Below are 7,407 nucleotides of genomic sequence, written 5' to 3' on the forward strand. Positions count from 1 at the left end.
GAAAGTATCTGCTTCTTCATGTGAAAATACAGTATTAAGGTTGGGAATAGCTTACATCTTAAAGATTGGAAACACACATTTCCATTATGGATACAAGATAAAGAGTAAGACTTGCATTTGATGTTGGAGCTTCAGTTACAGTCAAATGGCATGGTGGATGACAGTTGTAACTGGTCTTTGGCCTCAGTATATTTTCTATAAGATTGAATTTGAGAAGAAATAAACAAAATTGAAACAAAAAAAATCAGCAAAACAAGGAGTTGTTTTCTTGAAAACATGAACTAAATAGACACACAATCAGCCCAACAAACCAAAAAAAGGAGACGACACAAATTAATAGAATTAAAGATGGAAAAGGAAATGCACAACAGACACTAGAGAAATAAAAGGAATCATCAGAAGTTACCACAAAGTGCTATATGGCAACAAACAAAATGGATAGATTCCTGGACACATACTACCTACCTACCTAAATTAAGCCATGAAAACATAGAAAATCTAAACAGACCCATAACAAAGATGGAAATTGAATAAATAATAAAGACCCTACCAACAAAGAAAACCCAGGACTGGATGGCTTCGCTGCTGAATTTTACCAGACATTTAAAGAAGAAATAATTCCAATTCTTCTCAAGCTATTCAAAACAATTGAAAGGGAGGGAATTCCCCCAAATTCTTTCTATGAAGCCAGCATCATCTTAATTCCTAAACTGAAAAAGATACAACACAGAAAGAGAACTACAGACCAATTTCCCTGATGAACATAGACACAACAATCCTCAATAAAATTCTGGACAATAGAATCCAACAACACATCACAAAGATCATTCACCTGGACCAAGTGGGATCTATCCCTGGTATGCAGTGCTGGTTCAGCATTCACAGATCAATCAATGTGCTACATCACATTAACAAACTGATGAACAAAACCATCTTGATAGATGAAGCAAAAGCATTTGATAAAATTCAACACACTTTTATGATGAAAACTCTAAGCAATTGGGTATAGAAAGAACATTTCTCAACACAATCAAGGCAATTTATGATAAACCCACAGCCAGCATCCTATTGAATGGAGAAAAGTTGGAAGCATTCCCACTGAGATCCAAAACCAGACAAGGATGCCTGCTCTGACCATTACTATGCAAAACAGTCCTGGAAGTTTTAGCCAGAGCCATTAGACAAGAAAAAAAATCAAAGGGATTCAAATTGGGAAGGAGGAAGTCAAACTATCCCGATTTGTAGATTTCATGAACCTATGTATAGGGAATACAAAAGACTCCATCAAGAGACTATCTGAAATCATGGAAGAGCTTGGTAAAGCAGCAGGATATAAAATCAGTACACAAAAACCAACATCCTTTGTATACACAGACAATGCCATGGCTAAGAAAGAACTTCTATGATCAATCCCATTCACATTACAAAACATTAAAGAAAGAAATAGAAGAAGATATATATATAAAAAAGGAAAAACCTTCCATGTTCATGGATTGGAAGAATCAATATCATCAAAATGTCCATTCTCCCAAAAGCAATTTATATATCAATGTGATACTAATAAAAATACCAAAGACATTCTTCTCATATATAGAAAAAATAATGCTGAAATTCATATGGAAACACAGGAGACCCTGAATAGGTAAAGCAATTATATACAATAGAAACAAAGTGGAGGCATCACAATACCAGCTTTCAAGACATACTACAGAGCAGTTATAATCAAAACAGCTTGGTACTGGTACAAAAACAGATGGAGAGACCAATGGAACAGAATAGAAAGACTTGAACTCAATCCAAGCATCTACAACCAACTTATCTTTGACAAAGGAGCTAAACTCAATCCTGGGGCAAAGACAGTCTCTTCAACAAATGGTGCTGAGAAAACTGGATTTCCACATGCAGAACTACGAAGCATTGCTCATACCTAACACCTCATGAAAATCCACTAAAAAATGGATTAAAGACCTAAATCTGTGACCCAATACCATCACATTATTAGAAAACATTGATGAAACTCTGCAAGATATTGGCACAGGCAAACAGTTCTTGGTAAAGACCCCAGAGGCACAAGTAATCAAAGCCAAAATTCACAAATGGGATTATATAAAATTGAGAAGCTTTTGTACTACAAAAGAAACACTCAATAAAGTGAAGAGCCAACCAAACAGAATGGGAGAATTTAATTAATTAAAACAACTATACAACTGATAAAAGATTAATAACCAGAATATATAAAGAGATCAAGATACTCAACAACAACAAAAAATCAACCCAGTGAAGAAATGAGCAAAGGACTTAAACAGACGTTTTTCAAAAAAGGAAATCGAAATGGCCAACAGATACATGAAAAAATGCTCAGAAACACTAGTCATCAGGGAAATGCAAATCAAAACCACAATGAGGGTTCACCTCACCCCGCTTAGAAAGGTTTACATACAGAAGTCACCAAACAACAAATGCTGGCAAGGATGTGGGGAGAAAGGTAGCCTGATCCACTGTTGCTGGGAATGTAAACTGGAAAGCCACTAAGGAAGAAAGTATGGAGAGAACTCAGAAATCTGAATATAGAGCTACCATATGACACTGCCATCCCACTCCTGGGAATTTACACAAAGGAAATGAAATCAGCGTATGAAAGAGTTATCTGCACCCATGTTTAACACATCTCATTCAAAGACTGGATAAATAAGTTATTGGATATGTACAGAATACTACAGAGCAGTTACTACAGTTACTACATTACGGAATACTACAGAGCAATTAAAAAAATGAAATCTGGTCACTTACAACAAAATGGATGAATCTGGAAAACATCATACTTAGTGAAATAAGCCAGTCCCATAGGGACAAATAGCATATATTCTTCCTGACCTGTGATAACAAAAAGAGTACATAAAACAAAATCAGTAGAAGTGAAATTGACACTTCGAGAAGCAATGACTTGAATAGCCCTTTCTTGACTGTGGTAGGACTTTTTTTTTTTTTTTTTTTTTACACTTTGTTGAACTCTTTACTTAACATAGAGTTAAACATATTTATATAAAGTCAATTGAAAATAAAAAGTAAGGGTGGGAATAAGAGAGGGAAGAGAAAGAGGGGTTAGAGTATAGGTGGGGAGGGCAGGCATTGTGGAAATAATCACCATGTTCCTAAAGTTATAATTATGAAGTGTACAAGTTTGTAACTGAAAGCTGTATAGTTCTCCATGCACCCCTAAAGACTTACCTCTAAGGGTGCAGTTTAATGACTTGCCATGGGACCCCAATGTGAAAGTGGTCATATAGGATTAAATGTTGAAGTGATCACATAGATAGGATTAAGTATTAAAGGGATCATACAAATATGATCAAGTGTCTAGTAATAATAATAGAGTTAAAAAAGAGAGAATGTTCCGACATGTAGAATCAAAATCAAAATGAAGTGAATGTGGCTAAAAGCTAATTGCAGGGCTCTTGCTTCTGTACATATTAGCTTTGCTTGCTAATGGCTAAGGTGTATCTTGTGAAACTATGTGGGCCCAAATTCCCAGGTACTAGGTCGACAGAAATATGTCCTGCACTGTTATCTTTTTTTTTTTTTTTTTTTTTTTGACAGGCAGAGTGGACAGTGAGAGAGAGAGAGACAGAGAGAAAGGTCCTCCTTTTGCCGTTGGTTCACCCTCCAATGGCGACCACGGCCAGCGCACTGCGGCCAGTGCACCACGCTGATCAGATGGCAGGAGCCAGGTGCTTCTCCTGGTCTCCCATGGGGTGCAGGGCCCAAGCACTTGGGCCATCCTCCACTGCACTCCCTGGCCACAGCAGAGAGCTGGCCTGGAAGAGGGGCAACTGGGACAGAATCCGGCTCCCCGACCGGGGCTAGAACCCAGAGTGCCGGCGCCGCAAGGCGGAGGATTAGCCTAGTGTGCTGCGGCGCCGGCTACAAGTAAACTCTTAACCAATGAGGCACTAAGATTAAATAACCAACATAGTATAATGTGATCTATAAAAGCAAAGACTTGGAGGAAGAAAGCAAGGAATACCAACAACGTCTGGTGGTGCACCTAAGAGAGTCAGTGAAACTGGGGTCACAGCAGCGTTCGGGAATAAGGGATCCATAGTGGAGAACACAGAACATGTGGTAACGTATTTATTATGAATCTAAGTTTTCATCAAGAACCTATGCAATGCCCATAAAGAATATGTTCCAGGTTTTTGTGAATCGCCAATTTGCAAATATCATTACAAAATTCCAATTTAAATAAAGAAAACGATAAATGAAAATATTAAGTGACTTCATCAAACTGTTAACAAGTCTTTACTTATAGCACTCAACCGGAAACCCTGATTCTCTGATTTATGCTTCAGGTGTTTGAAGTCAGGTTGTTCTCAAGGTCTTAATATGAGAGCTGCATAGTGATGTCTGGGGAAATCTACTACTTTAAACAAATCATTAAGGAGGAAGAGTTCAAATTATTTTACAAAGCAATTACAAAAATGAAACCAAAACATGAGGAGACTGCAATAAAAAGAAAAGTTTGGATAAATTTAAAATTCACTATGTTTTTTTTTTTTATTTAGTACATATAAATTTCCAAAGTACAGTTTATGGATTACAGTGGCTTCCCCCCTCTTAATTTCCCTCCCACTCGCACCCCTCCCATCTCCCACTCCCTCTCCCATTCAATTCACATCAAGATTCATTTTCAACTATCTTTATATACAGAAGATCGATTCAGTATATATTAAATAAAGATTTCATCAGTTTGCACCCACACAGAACATAAAGCGTAAAATACTGTTTGAGTACTAGTTGTAGCATTACTTCACATTGGACAACACATTAAGGACAGATCCCACATGAGAAGTAAGTACACAGTGACTCCTGTTGTTGACTTAACAATTTGATACTCTTCTTTATGGCGTCAGTAATCTCCCTAGGCTCTAGTCATGAGTTGCCAAGGCTATGGAAGCCTTTTGAGTTCGCGGACTTCAATCTTATTCTGACAGGGTCATAGTCAAAGTAGAAGTTCTCTCCTCCCTTCAGAGAAAGGTACCTCCTTTTTGATGGCCCATTCTTTCCACTTGGATCTCACTCACAGAGATCTTTCATTTAGGTCCTCTTTTTTTTTTTCCAGGGTGTCTTGGCTTTCCATGCCTAAAATACTCTCATGGGCTCTTCAGCCAGATCTGAATGCCTTAAGGGTAAAATTCACTATGTTATTAAGAGTTCACAAAACATATTATGTGATTCATCCAAAAATATGTTGAAAGTATGTTTGGCCAAACTCATTACCTTGTATCAATTTTTCAAAGAGCTCAGCAAACAGTATTTAACATATAGTATTCAATATCGTAACAGATATTTTCTGAATTACGTAGATGTGTAATTGACTTACTATTTGTGTATCACTATCTATATATGAACAAATAAATATATTTAGCAAATCTATATGTTTATATATTTATTTATGAAACACAATATAGAATTTCAGTATTACTAATATTTATATACCAAGCTATATAACATATATCAATGTGGAATTGATAAAAACCAATGTGTATAAAATTGTTAGATATATTTATATATTATATATAAAAGACATATGACATACATGAAAAAGATATTTAAAATATATAATCTTTTATACTATTAGAGAAAATTTTGCTGTATTGGAAAGGGAAAGTCTAGATTCAAAGTGCAGCAGCCATAAAAGACTTTCCATAAAAATCAAAACTACTCTCCAGAAATTATGGTCAAATTAAAGTCAAATGAAACTGAGAAACCAGAAAAATATTAGAAAATCATTTTGTAGATAAAATAATCATTTACTTGTGCACCTAGAAATCAAAATAGAATCTAAAGAGATAGTTCACATAAAGCAAAATTGATACAAAGAGTTGCTCAAATTCATATATGGTAAAAGAAATGCAAATAACACCTAGGAAATACCATATTTTACTTAGAATAACAGAAAAAGCTAAAAGTGCCACCACATACTTTAGTAAGATTGTATTGAGACACATACTCTTAGATACTTCAGGTATAAGTCAATTGGAAAATATCAACCAAACTTACAAATTTATTTACTATGGCTCCAGAAATCCCACTTCAGGAAATGCACTAATAAACATACCCAAATCTATTTACAATGATACATGAAAAATGTTATTTATTACAGAACAGTTTTCCAAAAGCCAAAAGTTTTAACTGCCCAAGTGGGCCTCTAAGCACATATAAATATGTAAAACTGATTTAGTGCCATAATAAAATACTACAAAGTTGCAAGAAAGAAAATAATACAGAAGCTCTGATCTAGTTTACTCTGGTGCATAAAATACCACCCCAAGCATACTGAAATAAAATAACCATCTTATTGTGTTTATGGATTTTTTGGGCTAAAAACTCAGAAATGATCTAGGAGAGACAGCTTACCTATTTAACAGGTATGAAACCTCAGCTGGGAAGACTTGAAGGCTAGGGTTTGACTTCACTGTAGTGGACTGGCATCAGGTGAAGGTTTGTTCCTTCATGTGTCTGGTGACTGATGCCAGCTTCTATAACCTTAGCAGAGGTGGGAGCCACAAAGAATAAATGTAACCTCTCCTTGATTGCTTAGGCTTTCTTATCGAATGGTGTTTGGGTTCTAAGAGCAGTATCTAAAAAGACAGCCATGAGGAGGCTGACTCACCTTTTATATCTTAGCTTATTCACATAGTGTCACTTCTTACATGGTTGCTAGCCCACCCAGATTCAAAAAAGGACACACAAATAATCACATGATTGGGAGAGTATCAATGAAACAACAGAAGAAAAATAAATGGGATGGAGGTATTGTTGCCATCATTATTTAAATATATAAACTCTATCACTAAGGGTTATAATTAAATTACAATTTAAATATATAATCTCCCTTACTAAGAGTTGCAGGATGCAGACTTAAGTGAAAAAGCATGGTATATGCTGCCTTTTATAAAAACAAAAGTAGGAAATAAGTTTGGATAAGAAAACACAGGAAAATCAAACAATACATTAACAAAAAATGCTAAATATTGTATGAGAGGTTTGGGGGAGATTATCCAAAAATAGGTAAACAAGGAAAGAGTAAAAAGTAGTTTTTCTTCTTTCTAGTTTTTTGAATCTTGGGAATGTGCATCTTTTGGAAAAAAATTAAAGTAAACATACTGACATATGCATAGTTGCACACATGCATAAGTAATTCTACTAGAAACATCATACATGTTTATGATATTTTTGTTTCACAAAGTGTTTCTGTATGTAAGCCTTTCCTGACACCCTGAGGCAAAGAGCGTAATTTTTGATCCAAAGACAATATTACTTTAAGATCCCTCTCTCTCTGTAACTGTGACTTTCAAAATAAATAAATAAATCTTAAATAAAATAAAAACTATCAATTTTTAGAAA

Source organism: Oryctolagus cuniculus, chromosome 2 (assembly GCF_051225735.1).
Source record: "Oryctolagus cuniculus isolate XC-2025 breed Fujian yellow rabbit chromosome 2, ASM5122573v1, whole genome shotgun sequence".
Lineage (NCBI taxonomy): Eukaryota > Metazoa > Chordata > Mammalia > Lagomorpha > Leporidae > Oryctolagus > Oryctolagus cuniculus.